The sequence below is a fragment of the Cricetulus griseus genome, chromosome 2 (genome assembly GCF_003668045.3).
Source record: "Cricetulus griseus strain 17A/GY chromosome 2, alternate assembly CriGri-PICRH-1.0, whole genome shotgun sequence".
Taxonomy (NCBI): Eukaryota; Metazoa; Chordata; class Mammalia; order Rodentia; family Cricetidae; genus Cricetulus; species Cricetulus griseus.
Window position 1 is genome coordinate 70,163,309 of NC_048595.1, and position 26,654 is coordinate 70,189,962.

Sequence of the window (26,654 nt, forward strand, 5' to 3'; positions counted from 1 at the left end):
TACTGGCTGTGATGTATTATCTTAATAGATAGATTTTCTTTATCTTTTTCTTTTTTGGTTTATGTGCCTTTTTAATATTTTGTTCTACCATCCCACTCTAATGTTAACCCAGAAACCTTAGGGATATTTATTTGTACCGGATTTTTCACTACAGGAAACTGATTACTTTAAAGTCAAATTTTCATATAAATATTTTCTGATGAATATCACTCCTTTACCTTCCCTTTCTTTTTTAAAAAACTATTTTATTGATTCTTTGTGGCTTTCACATCATGCATCCTGATCACACCCATTCCCCTAATTTCCATCCTCTGCCCAAGCATACTTCCCCAAAACAAAATGTAAAAGCAAAACCAAACAAACAAACATGAGAAAATAAAAAAAAGGCTTGGTGTGGAAGCTGTAGTGTGACACAGTGAGTCACATAGCAAGCTCTTTAGTCCATATATCTTTTCTTGTAAGTGTTCATTGCAACAAGACATTGGTCTCATTTGAGGCCTCTGGTTTCTGATATTCTATTGATACTGATCCCTCTCTAGGCCTCTTCTGGGATATCCTACAGTTTCTATGTGTCATGGAGAGTCTATAGCTTTAGATTTGTAGACTTCAGACCTTCACAAGTGTTGTGGCCCAGCATGTCTCAGTCCCAAGCCACAGAAGCCATGAGGTTTGGCCTGAGTGGGGGAGCGTGGACTTGGAAATTCCTAGCAATCCAATGTCGATAAAGACCAAACACAGGCATTTTTGTCATCTCAGGAGACCTCTCAGCTGATGTCGAGAAGCCAAGGTTTATTGAGAAGTCCATTTAAATAGTCTTCCAAGGGCATGGGCAGCATCTATTATGATGTATATAGCTAATATCAAGTGACTCTATTAATTCAAGCATTACCTAAACAGTTCCTAGTCACAGAGTTCTCAGCCTAGGTGTGGGCCTACTCAATGCTTAGGCCCATAGAGATGCAAACTAGGAAGCATTCTACACTGAGACCATGGTATACCAGACTTGCTCGCATTAGCAATACAATTGTAGGCTAGAGCTCCCGGGTGCTCTTGTTTACTAAACCAGAGGCTGGACCTTAAGACATTACATAATGGAACTTTTTTGGTCCCCAATACACATGTTCCTGCAGTTCATAGATGAGGGGGTGTTAGTGTGGGCTAAGTATTAGTCCTGATTCTAGGCCTGAGTGGTAGTTGGTTGGTCAGCATGTCAGCGTTCCCTCATCATCACCATCTAGGATTTCATTTGTATCCTGTTCAGTAACATTAGGAATCTTTTTATGTGATTAGACATTTGTGTATCTTCATAGGAGAACCATGTACCCAAATCATTGATGGAATTTTACCTGGTGTCATTTTCTGTTGTTCAATTTTAGCAGGTCTTTTTAATAAATATTTTCTCATTCTTTCATTTGTGTTTTGACTACGTTGATAGTATCATTTGGTTCATGTTTGGCTTTGTTAATTTTCTGAGATATATCTCTGATGTTATGTTCAAGAATTCACTAATGAATCCAAAGCCATGCCACATTTTTCGTTGATAACTTTTAGTTTTACACCTAAGATGCAAGCCTTTATAGAGGTACTGTAAATTGAGTTCTAAAGCAGCTGTTTTGCATGTGGATATTCAGATCCCCAGAACTCCACTGTCTCTTCTTCCTTGCCTTGTTTTCTCATCCTTGTCAAATTATTTCTGGTCATGTGTTTGTCTCCATGCCAGAATTACACTGCCTTAGTTACTTTTAAAAAGTTTTAAAAGAACTTTTAAAAGAAGCTTTGATATCTGAGAGTGTGCCTCTTCCTGCCTTTTTCTTCCCCTTCAAGATAGCTACAAATATTCAGCATCCCTTGAGGGTCTACCTAATTTCAGGATAGGATTTTGCATTTCTGTGTAATGTCATTGGGATTTTCCTAGGAGTTGCATTGAGTCTTGGCTTGATACGGAGAATTCTTATTCTCATAGAAATAGCATTTTTCCAGCTCATGAACATGAGATATAACTCTATAATCTGCAACTGGCTCAGCAGAAATTAAATGTTACAACACTTTTGTCCTTCCTTTGGCTATCAGACATTGAACAATGATACAATGATCTGTAGTATCACCAGGAATCTCATGCTGAAAAAGGCTGAAGACTGATGTCAACCTGAGAAAACTGTCTTCAAGAAAGAGTTGTCATACAGTTCCTACATTTTTCAGACCATCTTGCAAGAGAGAATAGAATCAAGACAATGTTGAATCAGTGATGAAAGGGACCATACCTGGAAAAGGACTGCTTAGTTGTCCGCAAATCTGGTAATCTATTTAATTATAAGTCTAATGGCATGGCCTCCAAGACAAACTGGTGGTGGTCAGGGCTGCCATTGTATGATTTTTCCTCTATTCTCATTGTGTAAATAAATATTAAGTCAGTTATCTGTTTGTCAATATTATCTATGTCTTTAATTAGATTATTGTGGATAAGTAGTAACCTGTTAGGGATGCCAGGGCACAGATTCTCGACCTAATAATTCTGCCTTTCTTTTCCTTTTTAATAGTTCTCTGGTCAAATCATCAACCAGCCAGACCAAAGAAAATTAAGCTAGTTAGAGGTCGATTCTTTTTTGCAACAAAAATCTCTGTGCAAGTTGTATAGGAGCACTTTCAAAGCTTCTTGCAATAACAGTGCTTTCATAGAGGACATGCAGCAATAACCTAATAAATATTGAAATGGACTGCAAAATGGCAAGATCTTGTTGCTTCTGCTTTCACTGTCTCCTCAGAAGAAACTTCAAATTTATTTTAACTAAAGTGGAAAAAAAAACCAAAGTAACAAATAAACCAGCTCCTTCTGGGTCTAATCCACATGTCATAGGCTGCAAATTTATGGAATTTGGGGCATCTAATAGCCCCACTGGATTCCATAAGCTAGTCAAAACTTGTGGAAGAGGAGACCATGCTTTCCCAATGCCTCCCAGATTCTGCTAAGGCAAGCCATAGCCAATAGTTCCCAATATACAGAGGAATGCCCCTATCTCCCAAGAGAGATAGGGTTCAAAATCCCCAGCAGATGCATAAAGTTGAGTTTTCATATACTTTCCACATATTTCTACTTATGATTCTTTGCTTGCTTGCATACCTATGATAAATGTAAATCATAAATTAGGCATAAGAAGTAACCTACACAGTAGTAAAATACTTTAATATCTACAATACTCTCCTTTCCCCCTTCCCCTTTCCTCGTGCTTTCATTTAGTGGGCACACTTTGCACCTCTCTTCAGCATCTCTGAACTTCCCACACACCATGTTCCTTCTCTCAGAGTCCATTACTGAGTAAAACAAGGGCTGTTAGATTTGAAGCTCTGTGGTACCAAAAGATTTAATCTTGTGACTAAGACAACTGGTAAATGACTGGCCAACAAGTAGTGTATACTGCTCAGACACTCCAGACAAATGAATGATTTACATCCTAGTGTTACAGAGCACAATGCTTCCACAGTTTATCACAGTCCAAAGAAAATTTCACAGCTTAAAACCTTAAATGCTTATTTATAGTGTTTTTCCATTTAACATTATCTCACTTATGCTAATCTGTAACATTGATCCACATTTGTTTCCATTTCTTCTTCTGCAGAGTGTAGTGTACAACAAATATGGACCAAACCAACATGTAGACTACGAAAAACTACATCAGAGGTCCATGTTGGTAACATCATTTAAAGCTAAAGTGACTCATAGGCAAGGACTTCTAAATTATTCAGTCATAAAGCACTATTTTGGCAAAGACTGATTCCAATTGACAGAAAAACTGTATATTTTACATGTAACATTCTAATTTTAGATAACAAATAGTGAATCTTACTACAAATCATATCCTGCATCACTTAATTTGAACATAAAGAGTATGGAAGGCAAAAGCTATTGCTTTTTCATCAATTAGAGTGCCCTACACACTCTACACAATGATACCTGACAATCTATAAACACACTGTAAAGAATAAGGTTGGAATTTAGCACAGAGCATGAATAGTGTCACTGAAATGGGTTATTTCAGTAATATTTTAATTATCTTGTTTGTGCAATGAATAGTTACTTGTGAAACAATGAAAACAGAATGTACCATTATGTTTCAATAATAGAAAACACTTAGATTTCCATTGTGATAAAAACAGAACATTTACACTTTGGCTATATTATATCGATACTATTTCATCTGCACTTGCCAAGCATACAAATGCAGGAAAGTAGAAAATGTTTTGAATAACAGCTGTTTTGCTATACTTTATTACACTTGTATTGTCTTCATAAGAATGGATATGATTTAAGCTAAAAATCACCTTTACTTGAACTATTACATACAAAATTCTAAATAAAGTATATTCAATTTTTTAAATGTTCATTTTTGTTTATTTTGTTATTCTATTTTTATTATTGTTATTTTTACACCCAGACCACAGTTTCTCCTCCCTCCTTTCCTCCTAGTCCCTCCCCTGTACACCCTCTCTTCCAGCCACATCCACTCTTATTCTTTATCTCTTCAGAAATGGGAAGGTCTCCCATGGATATCAACCAAATGTGACATACCAAGTTTCAGCAAGACCTGTTCCCTTCCCTTATATGAAGGATGGGCATGGCAAACCAGTATGAAAAAAATGTCACAAATGCTAGCAAAAGAGTTAGAGATAGCATCTGCTCTCACTGTTAAGAGTCCCACAAAAAGACGAAGCTACACAACTGTAACTTATATGCAGAGGGACTTGGTGAATACCATACAGGCTTCCAGGCTGTTGGTTCAGTCTCTGTGAGTCCCACTGAGCCCAGGTTACTTGATTCTGCGGGTTTTCATGTGGTGTCCTTGACCTCTCTGTCTCCTGCCATCCTTATCCCTCTTCTGCAAATTTACCCAAGCTCTGCCTAATGTTTAAATCTGGGTCTCTGCATCTGTATCCATCAGTTGTTGAATGAAGCCTTTATGATGGTAATTGGACTAGACAGTAAATGAGTATAACAGAAAATCATTAAGAATCATTCCATTGACTTTTTTGGCCAGTTGTGTTCGGTTCTATCCTAGGTCTGTGAGGTATCCAGTCTCTAGCACCTGGCCCTCCAGGCAGTGAGCACCGTCTCATGGCATTGATCTCAAGCTGGAAAAGTCCTTCATTGGCCACTCCTACAATTTCTGTGCCTCCTTTACACCAGCACATCTTGTAAACAGTACAATTTGTAGGTCAAAGTTTATGTGGCTGGTCGGTATCCCAATACCTCCAATTAGAAGTCGTGCCTGGTTATAGGAAATGGTTATGGACTCCATATCTCCGACTACTAGGAGTCTTATCTAGAGTCACCCTCATATATTCCTGAGAGTTTTCACTGAGACAAGTTTGGATGAAAATGTAGGGGCTGTTTTAAAAATATGAACCAAAATGTAGGAACTCAGAGCACAGATTGAAATGAGATATACCAAAGCACTAAGCAATATGTAGAGAAGCCATGAGGGTACTGAATTCCCCAAAATTCCAAGGGAGTGAAGATCAAAAGGAATTTAAAGAATGTATCAAAATTCCTAAAGAATGCAAGTCACTTCAAAGCAATGAATTTCAGAATCTTAAGATTAGTGCAAATATCTCAGTGTGTTCATAATGACTTAGAAGAATGCACTTGAGCCTAATATTCATTTTAGGACCCTGCATGTGAGTATTCATAAAATTAGTAGCCTAGCTTACAGAATCCATTTCTATTTTGAGATATGCCATGTTTTATTACCTTTAAGTCATGCTGAGAGATTACATACAAGATAATGGATTGCACTTTGGTTTTTACCCACAGGATGTGTTTTCAGGATGGATTAGTATTCTGGTAGTATACTGTAGAATGTTTTTAAAATGGAGAGTCAGGAAATGACAACTGACACATTTTGACACCCATTGATCTTACAAAATCCTCAATAGGCACATGGCTCATCTTGAAAGCACTTTGGGGAACAATGTAGTATTTACTGTTAAAAGCATTATACATCTATAAATCACAAATGAAAACTTGTTAAATTCCCAGGAACTCGCTGACTTTGGTAGTATTTTAAACTTCTATTGCATTGATGCTTCTCTGCACAATCTCACCATTGTCTTTTGTGCCATGCAATCCAGATTATCAGGATAACAAGGGTGTCAAAAAAGCATGCAATCTCAGAAACCACAGAAATTTGAATTCTGATTTTCATTCTGCAAAATACTGATAATCATTATGACCCTGGAAAGTTTATATATTCTTACCTTAGTTTGTTTTTAAAAATGTGACCTTAATAGACTGTTGTAAAGTTATTGAGAAGATTAAATGAAATAGTGAATACAAACATTCAATTGATGTCAATGTAATTTTATTTCTTGTGCTTTTATTGAAGCATGCTATATATTCAGCAGCATATTTGAATCTTAACAGTTTATTTTTATACATGTTAACATGTTTTCATGTGTCTATCAGTCAAATCAGAGATGAGATCTATTTCATCTCCACATACCAGAACGTTCCTCTATTATCTTCCTCTCAAAATACCATCTAAAAAGTCATTTTCCTGCTAATACTTTGCCAATTAATCTCTTTCTTAGCCTATTATTTGCTTCTTCTGCTTAAATATAAGTTTTGCTTTAATATCAAAATGCACTCTAAAATATGTTTTGTAATGGAATTGAAATTTGATTCCCCCAGCGAAGCCACTAAATGTCTATTTACTTTCAGTTTAGGTTTTTAACACAGAAACATAAAGTTAGTGTTTCTAGAAAGGGTTTATGCCACAAAACTGATACAATGAGATTCCTTTGCTTCTTTTGTTGTTTGTTTTATAATCCTAGAAAAGAGGGTAAGGGTACACAATTCAAACAGGAAGAAATATTCAGAGACAGAATTATAATATGTTTAATATATATTACTTTATTCTTCCATAACATTCAACTTCCAGGAAGTGTTTCTTATTCATTGGGCCAAGAAATCCAGAATCTTTTGTGACTTCATGGCTATTGCCATTGCAAATAACAGCCAGTTAGTAAGTCCTCTAAGTGTAGCATCTACCATGTAATTCCAACAAGCGGCTCCTTTCACCTAATTTATCTTTAGACTTAATTATCTTAGTGGTGCTCATACAATTAATGTTGAAAACTTCCTTGTTTCTGATTACCTTATTCATATTGTTTCTAACCTTTAGGTGACAAAATGATTGGCATCTAATTTACTAAATCCATTGACTCCCTTGGATATATTCTCAGAAAAGGTGAAACCCTGTGTCAATCTAACAAGCACCCTAAATGACTCTAAATTGTATTTGGTAATGTCATAAGGGCAACATGCTTAGTGTATGAAATCACTAGTGACAGCTGACAGGGAAGCGGTATTCGGAAATAATTAAAATTGCCCTGGACCATTTTATTAGTCTAGATAATGTGATCTGACTCAGCTGCCTCTCTTTCCTCCTGTCCAGCATTTCTAAGACAATGAAGCATTGATCTTGTCGTGATGCTTTAGTGGCTACATCTTATGGTCGGTGACAGCAGCTCCCCAGACTCATCAATATCATAAAAAGGTTTTACAAATACCCAGTAGATTTATTTCTTCCTCTCTTTCACAACTGCAGAATTTGAAGTCACTTCTATATGCTGGATATGATATGGTGGCTTGTTCATATGTAGCCAGTCATTTTGTGTCTTGGTTAAGAAGTTAGAGTGAATACCATCTGAATTTCAGAGGCATTTGAGTAAAATTTCTTTATGTAATAGTTAAACAAGTCCTTATGTGCCTAATTTTCCATTGTAGACTAAGCATTCAAAGTAAACATTTACTATAGACTTTGTAGTTTAGTCCTGGTCAGGAAAGATTAGGCAAAACTTGGTATGTCAAAATAAATGCCTTGTTCTCAGCGTGGTTACCTATTAGTTATCAGCCTCCCAGGCCCTGTACTGCCTCCATGGAAGCATCTAAACAGCAAACATAGCAGCAATTAGTTAGACTGGCCAGATCTGGGAAGCTGTTATTACTGGAATGTTCCATAGTCAGACCCAGCAACTGAACTCTGCTCTAGCAGTCTCCAGAATGAGATGGGGTAAGGTATCATAAAAATAGAGGCAAGGAAGTAGAGGATAGAGCCCATTTGGAAATTTGATGTCATAACTGAGAGGAATGGAAAATGAAATGAAAATTTCATGTTTTTTTTTTTTTAGTTTGTGAATTTTATTGTATATATCATGTATTCTATATATTATATAATTCTATACTTTTAAAATCCTTATTATAAAATTAGCTAGATATCATCAAGATTGTTTTCACAAGGAGAGTGTATTCTTATGAATCTATAAATGCAATATTTAAAAGTATTTCCTTTGAGTATACACTTAGGCAAAGTTGAGTACCCACTGTTAGTTATAAGTAAGATATGTTTGTGTATACATAGCTGTCTCATGTACAACTCCCCCTTTTTCATTTGAGGTATAGTCAGTCCATATGTATTTGCCTTCACTGGTATGAATTTTGATTTACTGACATGGGATCCTTCATTTTTATGACTTGCATTGTGGGTACTGCTGATTCTGTTTTCTCTACAAGAGTAATTTTCAAAGCACGTGTGGCTCATATTGTGCCATCAAGATTATGTTGATAATGCACCTGGGTGGATATTTGAGGGGAAAATAATTGAGCCATGTGACTAAATATGACATTTTAAAAATCTTTTCTACAGGTTTATAATCTTCGAAGAGTTTCTTTGACAACATTCTACTTAATTTCCTTTAAAAACTTATTTTAGTCCACTATTTTGATCAGTTTTAAATTAACAGCACAATTATATGACAAATAGAAAGATTATATGTCTCCCAGGTCGCTACATAAACACTCTTTCCCATAACTACATCCTGCACCCAAATACATTTGTTCAGGGGCATATCTCATTCCCATATAATGGCCACAGTGTATATTGGGCTTACTCAGTACATTGTAAGGACATTAATATAGCTCTAAGTTACCATTTTACTTTTGGGATTAAATATTTTAATTTAAACAAATATTGACCATAACTATTTGTAGTGCTAATGACATTAAGATATGCTTGTAATAATCCAATTAAATTTTTATTTTGTGTTACCAATATTTGGAGTTTGAGAAACATAGTGAAAAGTAAACTGAATAAAAAATGAAGTGTTTCTTCATAGAACTGCAAGGACCAAGACAGTCACAGCAGATTAGGGTATAGAGTCAGACTCTAATACTATGATTCAGCAGCAGCCTATTCTGCAGACTACTACTAAGTGTGTCAAGAAGAGACTGGAATGAAAGACTGGATTCTCAATTTTGAAGGCCCTTGCTGGTATTCCTCTCTGGTATTTATTCTCCAAAGATTATTAATGGAGTTTTAAAATGAACCAAAATGTTAATCTTTAGCAATATTGATATAAATACTAAATACCCATGCTAGATTAATTACTACATTTATTAAGAAAGCATTTTAATATATTTATATTAACATATAATTACATTATCTTTCCTTCACTCCATTTCATCCCATGCCCATTCCCTCCAGTCCTTCCCATGGTCAACCCCCCACCTTGTCTCCATATCAAACTGATGGGCTCTCTCGCTTTGACTATTATTTTTACATGTATATGTGAGATATATAAATATAATACACTGAATCCATTTTTGTTATTTGTGTGTCATAATTTCAAGACTGACTACTGTGCATTGGATAACCAATTATAGGGATTGACTGTGGGGAGGCTGAGTCTGCTTCTCTTAGCTGTCGTTATTTGTCCAGGGCTGGGACTCCTTGATATCGCTCCTTTTCCTCAAAAGCATGTTCATTGATATTTTCATTGTTCAGGGCTGTTTAGGCAGCCATTTATCCAAAACAATCTTACAACAAACTTCTAGGTCCTCTAACTCTTACAAACTTCCTGTCCACTCTTCGAGATGTTCTATGAGCCTTAGAGAAGTTCTTGTGTTGACAATGTCCATTGAGACAGGACTCGTCATCAGGTTGGTATTGTGCTACACATGATCCACTGATCTCTACATTATGTCCAGTTATGGTTTTCTGTTATGGTCTCCATTTGCTATAAAAGGAGACTTCTTGATGAATATGAGAGCTACACTTATATCAGAAGTTTTGGAGATAGAAACCCCAGATGGGAGAGGACGTGCTGGCACTTGTCTTTTTTTTTATGATGGTATTTTTTTTTATTAGAAAGAAGGTTCTTTTACATGACAATCCCAGTTCCTGCTCCCTCCCTGCCTCCTCTGTCCCCCATCCCAATGCCTTTCTACTCCCCAAGGAGGGCAATACCTTCCGTGGGGGGATCTTCAAAGTCTGTCATATCATTTGGAGCAGGGACTAGAATCTCCCCTGTGTTCCCTGGCACTTGCCTTTCTTAATCTGCATTATCTCACACAACATAATCTTTTCTAGTTTCATCCATTTACCTGGAATTTTCATTTCATCTTTCCCTATCAATGAATTGTGTTCCCATTTGTATATACATTTTCATTATTCATTCATAACTGGAGGATATTTAGAATGTTTGTATTTCCTAGCTCTTGGGAAAAGAGCAGCAATGAACATGAGTAAGGAAGTTTCAGGAATAGCATGTCAAGTCCTTTGGGCAGATACCAAGGAATAGAATGTAGCTGGGTCATATGGTAGATTTATTTTTAGCTTTATGAGAGTTATCAACACTGATATCCAGATTTGCTTGACCCCTACTGGACCAATGTTGCACTTTGCTAAGAGTGAATGAGGATTAAACATTCCCTATATCCTTACCAGAATTTGCTGTCATTAGTTTTGTTGATCTTAGCCATTCTGACTCCAATGAGAAGAAATTTCATTAATTTTTAATGTATGTTTCTCCCATTGCTTAGGATAATGAACACTGTTTGAGGTATTTTTTTTTTCTTGTCCATTTTAATTTTGTCTGTTGAGAACTCTCAGTTTGGATTTGTAACACTCCTTTTTTTAAAAAAAATTGGGTCCTTGGCTTTCTTGACAGAGTTCTTTATTTATTTTGAATTCTAACCCTCGATTAGATGTACAGCTGGAAAAAGATCAATTCTTCCTCTCTCTGACATCGTTAAATGTCAGTAGCTCTACAAGTAGGGGTGGTTTGGAGTTTTCCCCAACTTACATTGACATGACAAATGGTGTTTTCATAGTGATGCTCTTACTTATGTGAATAAATTTCTGAAATTTTATGGGTTTAGATTTCTTGTCACATAAAGAATACACAACCTTGCAGCAGATGTCCTGGTGATCTAGCTTTTATAATATTTCTGCCCCCTCTTCTGAGATTTTCCCTGAAAGTTAAGTGTAGGGTTTGTGTTACAGAATTATCAATTTTGGCTGGGAACTCAATGACCCATTGTTCTCTGAATTCTGACCAGTTGTGGATCTCTGTGATGTTCTCTATCTGCTCAAAAAGAAAGAGAGAGAGAAAGAGAGAAAGAGAAAGGAGGGGAGGGAGGGGAGGGGAGGGGAGGGAAGGGAAGGGAAGGGAAGGGAAGGGAAGGGAAGGGAAGGGAAGGGAAGGGAAGGGAAGGGAAAAGGGAAGGGAAGGAAAGGAAAGGAAAGGAAAGGAAAATAAGTGTCTTTGCTGTGGAGAAGGAGCTACACTTACCTGTATGATAACAATTGAAAATACAGCCAGGCAGTGGTGGTGCAAGCCTTTAATCCCAGAACTTGAGAGGCAGAGGCAGGTGGATCTCTGTGAGTTCGAGACCAGCCTGGTCTACAAGAGCTAGTTCTAGGACAGCCTCTAAAGCCACAGAGAAACCCTGGCTCACCCCCCAAAAAATATAGAGATTATACTGAGTCAGGAAAGTGACAGTACTATGGCATACTCTAGATTCTGTGACCTCACCAGCTGTGAATATTTGGCTAGATTTCCAAAACTAGACCTGATTTTCCTCATGTAAAGGGAATTTTAAATTCAGCTAGACAGCTGATCATTTTATTCTCAAATGTTTCACCATTTCTGAATGATTATTTAAACTTATTTGAATGATTTTGTACATGATTTCTGGTGTTGAGGACCCTTTCTGTTCTAACATCTTAAAGAAAATTCTTGTAAATTTGAAGAGAGTTTTATATGTCAATTATAAACTCAAATTAATTATATATGTGTTTTAATGGTAATAATTCTGTCAATTACCCTCCATGATCAATATCCTGAACAGAAAGTTATGACTGCATTTAGAGTCAAAATGTGATTTCAGAATGGTGAGAATACCACTAATCACCTTCTCTTTCACCATAAATAGAATGCTACAAATTGGAACTTGATGTGGTTGTATTTCATTCTTTAAAGTTAATGATAAAATAATAATAATAATAATAATAATAATAACATCAATATTTTAACTCCTCATTTTCTGAGTACAAACAAGAATAAATTTTGTGTTATCTCCCTTGTATTTGCTAGAAAAAATGTATAGAAGAAAAGTAATCCTAGAATGCTTTAACATCAAACATTGTCATTGCTTTTGCTTATGCTCATGAAAAAAAAACAATTTTTTATTTGTAGCAGTTTATGGTGTGATAATCTTACTGTGTCACCACTTGCATTTTATTTTATCATAAAATTCACATACAACGTATCTATGTATTATCCATATGTATAGTATGCAATTGTTTTCAATATAAAATTATCATTATATTTCCTTAATAATTACAACTGTATTTATTTGCAAGTAGTCTATATTATTACAGGGTGGAAAATAGAATAATTAAGCTTTACTTTCCAATTTGACACTGATTCAATTTGCTTAAAATGTTCAGTCCAAAGAACCATGGATATTACCATAACTTATCAGTCAAGTAAATTGTGTTCTTTAGAATTGCATACATTGTTGGGTATTGATTGAATGTTTTATTTCTATATGTAGAAAGAAATTAAATATCATTGATATATTGAAGAAACTTATAAAATTGTCATAGAGATACTAAGTACTTCTTAATTGTGTCTGAAAACCAGAGAACCTGATTATGAAGAATGGGTTCTGTGCCTAGGAAGATAGCTCACACAGAAAAGTGTAACCTATGCAAGCATAAAATCTGAATTTAATTCCTTGCACCCATGTATAAAAGCCAGACACTGAAGTAAAGGAACTATACTGCATGGAAAGCTAAAGCAAGAAGATCTTCAAGTTCGCAAACCAGATAGTCTACATGGATTCCACATTTACTGAGAGACCCTGTCTCAAATAAAAACAAGGTAGAGAGCAATTAAAGAGGATAGTTAGAGTAGACCTCTCTCTGCAATATACATGTCTACACACATGTGCACACCCACACATTTATATACAAACCATGCACATGCACACACACATATGTCCCCCTGAATCAGTTCTACTATCCATGCTGGTATGCTCAGTGATGGATATATACCTATTATGCATTATGTCTTGACTTGGATCACTAGCACTGAGACAAAAGGTAGTACTGTGTACCCAGGATTCTACTGTTAGTATGATTTTAATTTAGGTTTTATAAATGCTACTATAAACAAGCATCCTACTATTTACCACATTGTCTCAAAGATAGAGATCCTTTTTTCTAATAATATGAAATGTTATAAATGTTTTATGATTCTAATTCACAGAAGATGTTCATGTGTATACATATGAAAGGCTTGTGTATGCTCTCTATATATGAAACACCATAAAATAATAGACTTTCTCTCATGCAATTGTACAAAAAATTAAGCAAAGTCTATGTCTGTTCTACAAGAAAGAAGCTAAAAGGATAGCATGGTTTTCAGTGGCCAGAGTTAGAAGATTTTTTTATAACTTCGTATACAGATAGACTGAGTCCTCACCCATACTCATTTATTTACCCTTGCTCAGATCACATTTACTGTGACAGGAGTAAGCTGTGCTTCATGTCACATGCAGAGCGTATTTTGTGGTTCTGAGCTATTTCTAGGATAGCAAACCCTAAACATTGAGACCCAAGGGCCACCTCCTTTAACAGAAAGGAGGGATTGAGGTTTTCTAGTCATTCTCAATATAATTATTTGAAGTTTAGTTGTTATTTCATGTCAACATCTCTAATACATTATACCCAACATATGTTGTCATTAGCATTTTAAAAAGTCTTAATTATTTGAGAGACAAAGAGTCATTGTGAGGTCAGAAATTAGAGGTCTAACTTGAAGTTAAGACATAATATGTTATTTACTGGTTTTCATTTGCATTTTGTCTAACCTTTCCTGACATTCTTTGAATTTTCAAAATGGAAGTAGGTTATACAAATTTGAATTTGTCTGCAAAGTACCTAGTTCTACGATATATATATATATTATATATATATAGTGTTCATTGATTATTATTAAACAGTTGTTAAAGTATTGCACTTAGTCTTGCATGATTTAGCAATCAAGCTCCCCGAATGTTAGAATCCAAGACATTATAGAAATTTGTAGGATTATGGTGTCTTCAGACTTTATAATACTTGTCTAAAGCAAAATCACAAGATTAAACATTAGTGTTTTATATTGTAATGTGGATGTTAGGATAAATGGCTGTCATGTACTCAAGTTTAAATACTTGGTCCCCAACTGTTAGAATTGTTTGTGAAGGATTTGGAGGTATAGCCTCATGGGAGGAGATGTGTCACTGGTGGTGGGATTATAGGTTTCAAAAGAATCATGACTTTCCTCGTCTTCTGTCTCTTATACTGTTAGTGGATCAAGATGTGAGCTCACAGCTTTTGCTGTCTCCATACCTTTTTGCTATCTTCATGGACCCTCACCCTCTGAAATCTAAGGTCAAATTTCCAATTTCTTTTATAAACTGCCTTGGTCATGGTGTGTTGTCAAAGCAACAGAAAAGTAACCAAGACAGATACTCTTCCAGACAGTTACCAGCATTCAACACGAGAGGCTTGATTATATGTGTTTTGACTGTTCCAAATAATTTGCCCATTGTTAATAAGAATTCAAAATTACTTGAGTCAGTTGAAGCAAACAAAATGATAATAACTGGATAACCCCTAAAAGTTTTAGGAACACACACAATGTAAATGTCATGCTTCTATTATTGTTGGATTTTATTAATCCTGGGTGTCTTAATGACTGCAGAACCTGGAAAAGCTGTTGCTGCTATTGATGCATAACATATTGCCTATATATATATATATATATATATATATATATATATATATATGCTAATTGAAACTCAAATATGTGATGAATCCAAGGTGTTTCAGAGAGTGCTCACCTGTGCATGCAAATTTGATTTCATCTTTAGTAAGTAGTAAAGTTATATGCTTGCCAAAAAAAAATAAGTGACACACTGGAAGACAAATGTAAAACAATTTCAATTTTATGTGTAACCTAGAAATGATGAACTTATGGGAAGAGAGAGCAGAATTGTGGCTATTAGGCTTCAATGTGGGCCTTTTAACAATGGGGAAACAATTGGTTAAAGAATATAAAACTGCAGTTGGACAAGAGGCATGGACTCTGTGAAGTCTTGAGGTCTACTGAGAGCATGATATATATGGTTGATAACAATATGCTATATTTTAAAAGTTGTGAGATAGTATACTTTAAGGGTTCTCAAAACAAAAATGATGAATATGTGTGATATAACATGTTAATTGGTTAAATTTAGCCATGCCATTGTGAACATACTGTATTGTGTATCATAATTGTGCATGACTTTATTTATGAGCTAAATAAATGAATGAAAGCCCATCCTATGTGAAGGGATGCTCTCATCCAGGACACATAGGGGAGGGCCTAGGCCTGGCCCAGGATGATGTTGTGGAATTTGGGGAGCCCCCGTGGAGGCCTCTACCCTCTATGGGGAGTGGAGGGGGAAAGGGGATGGTGGGGGTTGGGGGGGAAGGGGGAGAGGGAAAAGGGATTGACATGTGAAATTATAATTTGTAAAAATTAAATAAAAAATAAATTTAAAAAACAACAACAACCAAAAAGAAACACTGATATGTTCCCACATTAAATCTATGACAACTAGTTGATAAAGAGGAAACGATTAAGTATAACACAAGGGCCACTAAAGGAGGAGAAGTCTGTTCTTTTTCCTGAACTGGCTTGTTGTCTCATTTTAAAAGTGCATGTGTAGTGAGAACACATGGTTCTAATGGCATCCCTGTATGGTGATCATTAAATCATCACTGTCAAAATTACAAGTGAGTAACCTAGTTTTATTTAAATGATTAAGAATCAGTACTGAGTACAAAGTGCAAACAGAAGAGTGTGTGAGACCCTGAAATGCACTGTAGCCCTTTCTCCTGATGATCATTCTCATGGATAACTTTGAGCCCCATACCCCTCCACTTTGAAACCAAGATGAATCAAAGTCAGTGATAGTTGAGATGAAACCTAAAGAAAAAGTGTACATGAAGAAACAGACTGAGTTTGACAAGCTTTACCTGCTGTCACTTTTCCCTGAAGTGGGTAGACATATCCTTTCCTGTTGACTGCGTCAGTCTCAATTTAATTTCTCACCAGATTAGTTACTAATGGTTGTTCTGTTTACCTCCAGGAAGTCCAAGTTGGTAAAATGAATTGGCCTATTTTTATCAGAGACATCCATAAACAGCTCCTGTTAATCTCGACACAAAAGCCCCATAAACTCAAATTTAGCTTTGCTTGTCAAAGGCTTATAAACCACCATGACAGAGTACTAATGATTTACCTGAAAGTCATTTTGGCTCAGTGGATAAAATGAAAACTGTTAACTGTGTTGCTTCTAAGTTTGAATACTATCTCAGCAAACCATGGCTTGAGACCATAAATTCACCCTGAGTCCACTTTGAAGGCAAATAATGCCTTTCTTGCGTGCCTTAAAAATACTGGCACAGAGGTTGATCAGAAAGCACAGCAATCAATGACTATAATCACTTACTGTCTTTCTTCTATATAATGCAAAATGTCATTAACACACTGAATTTTATGAGGAAACTAGTTGGAAGAAAATTCAAATACACTTATAAACACATATGTTATTCCAAAGGCTGCATGCTAACAAGGGGATAAAACTAGGTAGCATGTCCTTACTGTCAACAATCTGCTTGTCAAGTGGATACAGATATTTAAACTCATGAAAGTTCACTGACATAGTTTCTACTTTCAGTTAGTCCCTTAATATAACATTTCATTCATTTTCTCTAAATATTGACTATAATACTCATTATGCTATATATTTTATTACACACCAACTGTGTCCTCCAAACTGAGAAGATACCGGCTTGACTGATTCAAACCACAAAATTCATATTTTAAAAGAAAAATGGGCAGAGTGGATAAAAACATTCTTTCATTAATTATTACTTTTCTCAAATTTGCATAAGAGAAATTTATGTAGAGGAGTTTACACATAGTAGGAGATGAACACTGGCTGAGGGACCCTGGCCTAGTAGCTATTTTCATGTGCAGAATTAAGGCACTGTTTCTCATCCAAAAGAGTAATATTAAAATTTTAGGCGTTTCCATTACCTTTGAGACTCAACTTCAGTTCCATTGCGCATAAATAGCACTGTTGACATATAGGTAAATATATTTCTTTCTATTTTTACCATATTTCTATATAATAGTTTACATACATGTTAATCTTCTGTTTAATTATTTATTTGCTTATTTGCTAAAAGATATTGGAAGTTGAATTCAGGACTGTGTGCACATTTAGTAAATACACTCCTGTGAGCTATATTCCCAGTCTGAAATGACTAGTTTAATGTGTTAAATTACCACAATGAAGATAGAATTATTATATCCTGATGTCCACTCTTTGGGAACACCCTATCTATTAATGGATCCAACAGAAGGAAATCAAAACTAGAAGAACAAAGGGAGGGTTAAAACTGACTCCTTATATCTTTGAATCTCCCACTGAACCCATTATGTATGAAGCAAGTCAAAGTCCAGATTTATAACCAATAATTCTACTTGGGTTATTTAAGTAAAATATCTGGAACAAATATTCCTGCCCTGGCAGCATGGTGGCAGCACATGCCTTTAATCACAACACTCAGGAGACAGAGGCTGGTGGATTTCTGTGAGTTCCAGACCAGCCTGGTCTACAAGAGCTAGTTCCAGGACAGCCTCCAAAGCCACAGAGAAACCCTGTCTCTAAAAACAAACAAACAAAATATCCCTGCCCCATTTCCATAATCAGGTAAACAGAAATAAGAAGACTAAGCCAGATTCAGAGATACTGACTACTATTCCCTACTGATTTGTCATATGGTATTTGGGGGAGGATATATGATCACTGTACATATGAAATATTTTGAATGTCAGATTTAATGAAGTACAGGTTTTGTGTTATTATAGTCTTGTTTATCTTCTTTAGACAGTGGTAAAATAAACTAGTGATTATAAACTTAATAATACAGTATGTGGAAAATAATTTAAGAAAACAAATGCCTTGATTTTAGTGGAGCACAGCACCCAACATGTTTTAAGGAGGGAATGTGGATCCTTTTATCAGCAATCTGACAATAGAAAAATCCATATTTCATCTATATTTTCTAGTCTATTTCCTAAAAGCCACATCTAGCATCACAGTTTCAAGACTGTAAGCCAGTTATGAGTCTAGATTTCCAAGGGAAAACTGAGCTTAGGATGTCATGCTGTGCATTAATGAGTAAAATCAACTCTAGCGCCCACTTTACAGTGAAAATTGATCACAGCTAGTATTGCTCAATCTCATGAATCATCATTTTAATTAATTTGAAAGTACATCATTTTTTTCTTTAGAAGGCCATGGGGCCTGACAGAGGGATCCATACTGAGCAACTAACATTGGCTACAACAAGAGTGGGAGATTATAAGTATGTAAAGGGGGGATAAAGATGCATTACCCTGGTGATGTAGAATTTAATTTGAAAATGTAACATGTACTTTGTAATTGAAATATTGAAGCAAGATAAATCTTTTAATTAAATCTAAGAAATGATCACTTATGTTTGCCAATATATCAAATAGGCACACACAATATTTCATACATATACATATATTTTATGAAGCAAGTTTTCTAGTATTTGTAATATATTTTTCATTTATGGGAAACAGAATTTTAGAAGTAACACTGTAGTAGGAAAATATCATTAAAGTGTAAATCTCAAGACATACTTGCCCCTTTAAAACATAAAACATGACAGTTTAAATGCTTAACACTAAACATCTGACAGCCATACTGCTACCTGAATGAAATGCATTTTACATGAAATATAGCTTGCACCTGCTATCATGCACTTTAACAGAAAAGATGTCTCAAATGCATCTTACTTTTTCAGAATAAGTACATGGAAGCAATGCATTTTATATTATTAAATTTAAAAAAAAATCAGAATCTAATATGATTAGAAAAGTTTATCAGAAATACAGGACCTATGAATAAAGACAATTGTAAAATACAGCAATTTTGACATTCCTTTTTTTGTGGTTCACTTCTATTTAATGAATAAATTCTTTAATATTCATTTCAGGTATCTTCATTCTTTTTCTTTGACATGAGAAGTGTATTGACTTAGATAAAATGTCAACAATTTTATCATTTGAAATTGAGGCCTTCAGAATTTGCTTAGTGGTTGATTGGATATGATAAGGCTATAAACTTGATGCTGTATGAAAAATGCTTCTGATGCCATAACCACCATGCTAGTTCATTCCCAAAGATGCCTCCCTTCTTGCTTTTGTTTTCATTAATACAAATATGATAGGGATATGCATTCTATGCATCCATAAGTAGATCAAATAGTGAATTAAAATATCTATGGTGAAGACATGTTCCTTTTCAAGTCCAAGTGCAGCTAGGATCAAAAGCACCGAGACACCAAGAAAACCATACCTAATGTTTTATTTTTATCTTAACAGACACTTAAATATCATTTCAGTCCTTGAAACTTGCAGAGAACAACCTGGTATATGGCTTGCCCATGGAATTACTGTATAGAAAAAATGTTGAGTATATATAAATCAGTACATTCTAAGAGTTCATCCTTCCAATCATTTGTTGAGGAAGAATTAGGGTCTTCACACTTTAAGTGGACTCTTCAACTTTGCCTAATCATGAAATTCCTCTCATGAACTATCTAGCCTTTGACATATAATGGTAACTTCTCATTGATTCCTGTTTCCCCTAGTGAATGGTACTCTAGGCTAATGTAGTATTTACTTTCCACCCCAACATTTTAATACTAGTCAAATATATCTGGTGATTTACTATGGTAAATGAAAAGCAACTGTATCTGTTCTTTGATTAGAAACTTTGACATATACATTTTCATCAAGCAGGAGGCAAGTCTTTGGAGGACATCAGGTTTCATGTCACAGTGTTCACCACTAACCATACTAACTGACATGTTCTCTTTTCACTTTATCTACTGCCATAAGCTAATTTTATTTTGGCATTTGCAATTAATAAAAGGTTTTTAAATATATTATATGTTTTTTTGAAATATGGAGAGGAGAGATGGTTGAGCAAAAAGAGGTGACTCATTCTTCTTCAAAACACTGCCATCCTGGGATTCATATAAGATAACGATGTCACAATTAATTTCTGATTCTAATTTCTTTATCTAATATACTATGTAGCTCACATACATAATGAATATTTTCTACTAGATAGATTTTTAAATTTTAGAAACTGTGAATTTGAAAAATTATATATATGTATATTATATATACATAAATTATATATATATATATATATTATGACTAATGCATTAAGATTTACATAAAACAATATATTATTGTATTTTCATCTTTACCTGTGTATATAAAAATAGTGTCTTTTCTAATAATGAATCTTCAAAATCTGTTTTAACTGACACAATTATGCACCATAATCTAAATCAATTAAAGAAAAAATACTGTAGTTTTCTTAACAAACATAGGAGAAGCAACATATATGGGGAATTTTAGAGAAGCTAAAATAAACTACACAATTATGAAACCAAATAGTTATTACATAAATACTGTTACACAAAAATAATTAAACTGCTACTGTATAAATGTGTTGTCCAATATATAGATTCTAGGAAACAAGACAGACATTAATTCTATATGCACTCCACTCATAGTGTGTGTTTCTGTCTGTCTGTGAGGGTTTGAGAAAACTCAGGAAAGAATAAATATTGTGTCAAAATGAAACTACTATCAAATTTGCAGCAAGTTTTTCTGCCAAATCTAATTCTAAATTTAAATTCTAATTCTAATTCTAAATCTAATTCTAAAATTAAATTATAAGATCAAAAATCAAAGATTAATTTGACATGAAATGGAGAGGGAAAGGGTGAAGAGAAGAATGTGCAGCATAACCCTGAGGAAATAATCTAGTAAGGTATTTGCCCGAGGCTGATAGTAAACAGGAAATACAGAATAAAAAGACCTGGAACCTTGTTTGAAGACAAAAATGGTATTTTACATATTTGAATATAGGATAACTTATTCAATAAGTCATTTACTATATGAACCAAATCATTTCTCTAATGAAGGAAAGTGAACAGGGCTATTCAATCATACTTAAAAATGTGTGTACATGCATGTATGAAAATTATATATATTCATATATATAATCCAGATTTCTGTTTTCTGCCGTTAGATAGCAGAAATGTTGAGTTGGGGGAAGAATAGAGGAGAGCAGGATGAAAGATACCATATAACATGGAGACATTATAAGTCTGAGGAGAGATCTGGCACTAGGGAGATCTGCAGAGATCTATAAGGATGACACCAACTGACAAACTAGGCAATGGTAGAGAGGATTTCCTAAATGCCCTTCCCCTATGATGAGACTGATGACCACTTTTTATGCCATCTTAGAGCCCTCCTCCAGGGGCTGATGGAAGCATAGGCAGACACCCACGGATATACATTGATCTGAACTCTGGAACCTAGTTGCAGAGAGGGAGGAATGAAGATCAAAGTGGTCAGTACCAGGCTGGTGAAATCCACAGAAACAGCTAGCCTGAACAAGGGGGGTCACATCGATCCCAGACTGCTGTCTGGGAGACCAGCACGGGACTGATCCAGACCCCTGAACATGGATGTCAATGAAGCCTCCAGGAAATACTATCTGTACTCATTGTGGCTGGTTTGCATGGCCCTGGTTATAGTATGTTAGAAGTATTAGAAGAAAGTATATAAGACAAAGTGCTCTGTAATCCTGAACTCCCCTACCAATGACAGGGTATCTGGACTCCTTAAGAAGGAAATTCCTCTCCAAAATACAATTATGTGGCCACCAGCATGATACAGCATATTATACAGTAGTTTGTCAAGCAACTACTTGGGGGTTATCTCCTAGATTCAGACCCACTGTGCACTCACTTTTCTCTCCCATGTATTCTCACCCAGAGCCCATGGGAAAGAAGAGAACGTGGAGATCTCACACAGAATATGTAGTTTAGAAATATACTCTAAGGTGCCCTATGAAGAGAGGGAAGTCCACTGCGTCTGACATGCTTTTTATACAATGTGCATCCCCAATAACTAATTCATATTTTATTATTTTGAAATATGAACCTTATATTCTTGATTTTAATAAATATCATATTATTTGTTAGCAGGATTCAGTATGGCATTCCTTTATCAAAGCTTCTATCATGCTCCGTCACCTGCACTGTTTCCAGTCTCTTCTCATTAGTGGTGGACTTTTGTTTGTTTCCACCTACAATAATGGAAACAGACATGGTGCTCACTGTACTTCTCTTGTTATGAAGAAAAAAACACCCACTCATATTATTTTAGAATCTAATTCTCTCTATGAGTTCTAAAGTCATTTTTTTAAAAATATGGGGTACCCAAACATTAGGTACATGTATATTTGTAATAGATTCAACTTCTTGTTCATTTGATCATTTGACTCTTTATTTCTTCATCACACAGTTTTCTGACTTGGAAAATCTGTCAGCATTTATACTTTTACCCAGTTTAATTTTCATTTGCTTAAAACATCATTCTCCATCCTTTCATTTTCTTTCTATGTGCATCTTTACTGGTAAAATGAGCTTCTTGTAGGACAACATACTGTTGGACTTTTTAAAAATATCAACAGTGGACAGGTGCCTTGGTGTAGACATGTAATCCAGCATTTCAGAAGTTGAAGCAAGAAGATTGTTCTGATTATTGCCAGAATGGGTTACAGAGTGTATCCCTGCCTCTAAAACCAAAAACAACACAAATATACTCACCTGTTGTTTTTTTTTCATGTAATTGGGTAGTCATTTATAGTCAAAATAGTATTGATAATTGGAGATTATTATTTCATTGATTTTCTTCTAATTATTTTGAATATTTTATTTATTTATTGTCTTCATGGATCGCAGAATTTGATGACATACTGTATTAGTAATTCTTGGTTCTTCCCTTTTTGAGGATCCACTCTTCTGCTAGGACTTAGTTCTCCATTCTGTCAGTTTCAATATTTTAGAAGAAATATTTTCTTTCTCCATGTTAGAAGGACAGCACTGTATACAGTAATCTTGGTTGTCAGTTATTGTCTTTGGGGGCTTCCAAAAATAGCAACCTCCCACTTTAACTTGTAATGTGCCTGCTGAGAAGCTGTGTTAGAATAACAGGGCTACTTTAAGTGGGCCCTAATACTTTCCTTTCAGGGATTAAAAAACATTTCTTTGCCCTGTGCTTTTGATGATTTGACTACAATAAACTAAGCCTAAGATCTCTCTGTTATGACATCTTGATATATGATAATCCCCCTTTATAAAGATATCTTCCAAAAGATTAGGGAAGTTTTCTGCTACATGACTATTGGCTGGAGTTTTATGTCTTTAACATTTATCTCCCCTCCTTCAGGTGTCTAAATCTGTACATGCTTGCTCTTGTAATGGTATCCACAGGCCCCCAGTACTCCAGTTTACTTATTCACTATTTTTGGCTTTTTTTTATTTATGTGTATGTGTGAGTGTGTGCCCCATTTATGAAACTGCACTGTGAAGGACAGAACAGTGTCTGTTGTCTTGAAGCTAGAGTTACAGTTTGTTGGGATCCCCTGGAACTGTTTGGGCACTGGGAACCAAACTTTTCTCTCACAGCCACTACCATCCAGATCTCTCAGGAAAGAAGAGGAAGTGGAGATCTCACACAGTATCAGAAGTTTGAAAATATACTCTTAGTTGCCCTATGAAGAGAGGGAAGTCCACTGCATCTGGCATGCTTTGTATACAAGGTACATCCTCTCTGATAGAGCTGTAAGCACTTTCAACTCCTGAGCCATCCCTATGGTTCTCATTTATTTCCTCACTTACTTACTTATGTATAGATATGGTATCACTATCTACCCCAGACTGACCTCAAACTATTGTGTAGACCAGGCTGGCCTGGAACTCTTAACAAATCTCTGCTGCTGCTTTCTGGGTGCTAAGATTAGAAGTGTCCGTTATTATGTCTGGCTTTTATTGAGATACTTTATAATAATGTTTGAGTCATTTCACTAGAATTTTATCACTGTCAGACTCCCTGTAACTTGTAGCTACAGACAGTTACATTATTTGAGAGATATTGTTTTGTATTGTTTTCCATGTACATTATGTTGTGTTATTTGTGTAGCTAGAGGATCAAATATTGACTGTTTTATTACACAGTTTTCTGCCTTCATGTGTGAGTTTCATGTATGCAGTTGGTCTTACTTGCAAATGAATACTACAGCAATCTTTATGTAGCTAGAATCTAATGCTCCGGATAATAACTTTGAAAACTATGTATTGTCACAGCAGAGTCAGAGTACTCATTGAAAGTGTGGAACATGCAGAAGTGATAACACTGTGACAATTCAAGCAGGTACGGTTAGGACAGCAGTAGGTGTGGTGTATTCAGTGATAGCCTTTATCAAGTGGCAGGCACATCACTGGGTACTATGAATGAAAGCCACTATTAATGAAATATTAATGAAAGCTCTTATTACTATTAATAAGAGAATGTGGCACTGGTATCCTCAACAGTTGGAATGGGACTGATGAATCTCTGCTTCAGTCAGCCACCAGTATAGGTCCAGACTCTGCATATGATAAAGTATTGGTGAGAACTCCATCACCCTTATGCTACTCACCCCGGGTTCTATCAGCATTGTCTACCTTAGTAGAAGGGAAGAAGCAGGGACTAAATAGCTAGGCTGTCAGGAAGAACTCTGGTGTTCTCTGTTACCACTTTAGTGACAGTGTCCACCTGAGGAGTGGGACCTCAGACTGGGTCATCAGCCTGCCCACTCATGAGCTCCTTAAGCTATGAAATTTCAAGATCAGGGTGATAGCTACAGTTTCAAGTCCATTCTCCTGACACACAGTTCTGAGGGCAGGATAGCAGCAGAATTGCAATAGCTTTCTTTCCCTATCCATCACAAGCAATTGAATGTAACTCATAGTCAAGGATAGCAGAAAATATGTAGGCAACTGCTTTTGGCCCCAGTACTCGCATAAATTCACATTTGAATGGCTACATCCAGAGTTCTGCTGCCTTAGTTTGTGAGGTCAGCCATCATCATTCTCGTCTTTGTCTAAATAGTGTCTTCCTACAAGGCAAGGCCAGGCTCATGTCACAAATCCCTCTACTGAAGGACAGACAAGGAAGCTGGTTCTAAAGTTAGAACAGTTAAAGACCCATGAAGTTCAAGAAATGGGAATAGTAGAAGAGCAACCCAACTCTGGAAATAACCTCATTTCTCAAGATGGCTCCTTAATCTAAAAACACATGGGACAGGAGGCTGTTGGAGGATAATGGGGGATTCATTCTTAAACACACTTAGTGTACATAGTGAGAACTGCTTAAAGCCCATGAGAATGGGAAAGCTTTCCAATAATCAAGATAGCTGACATTCTCACAGAGAGGGGGCTGATTCACTTTTGCCCTACAAATAAGAGAACACAACTGCTCCCCAAGCCATGGAAGGGGCAACTGGGACATTTTGTTTCTTTTATCATGCTGACTCTTACCCCAAGAAACATTATACACCTATAAGATGGAGATCTCTAAGGAGGGCAGGAAGTGAACACTGGCATTTCTATTCATTCACCTTTAAGCTTCAGTGTGCACATTCTTGTTTATTATTCTTACAAAATGTCATCTTGCTTATACCCATGAAGGGCTTGCATGTAGTTTATACTTAGAGAGGGCATTTCCTGTACATTTTCCATATCTGAAGAACAATTTTTTGTCCTTGATCATTGTGAAGTTTTGGACATTTTAAAATCTTTGTGTGTTTGGAAGGTGGGTTGGATCCTCTAGCGAGGAAGAGTTTTCCATGACTTCCCAATGATCACTAAAGTTATTTTTCAGCTTGTTTAACTCTATATCTGTCTCTGCCTTAGAGTCTAAGTCACACAGATCAGAATACAAAGCATAGAAAGCAGCAGCACAGGAGCCAGTGGTTGTCTGATTGCAATAGAAGGTTTCTGAAGTAAGAGCCAATTTACAAATATTAGAGGAAACACCATTTAGAATTACCAAGACATAATTACCTCACAAGATACCTGGATTTAATATGCACAAGATGCTTGTAGCTAATGTTTGTGTATGCTTGAAATTACATTCTTAGCTAATAGTTCATACATTTTGTATATAGAACAGAGGGGTGTAGTCGGCATTCTGCCACTTAAGAATGGAAAATCATGTTACAGTTTTTTAAAAATAAGAAACTGGTTGCAAAAAACATATTTTCT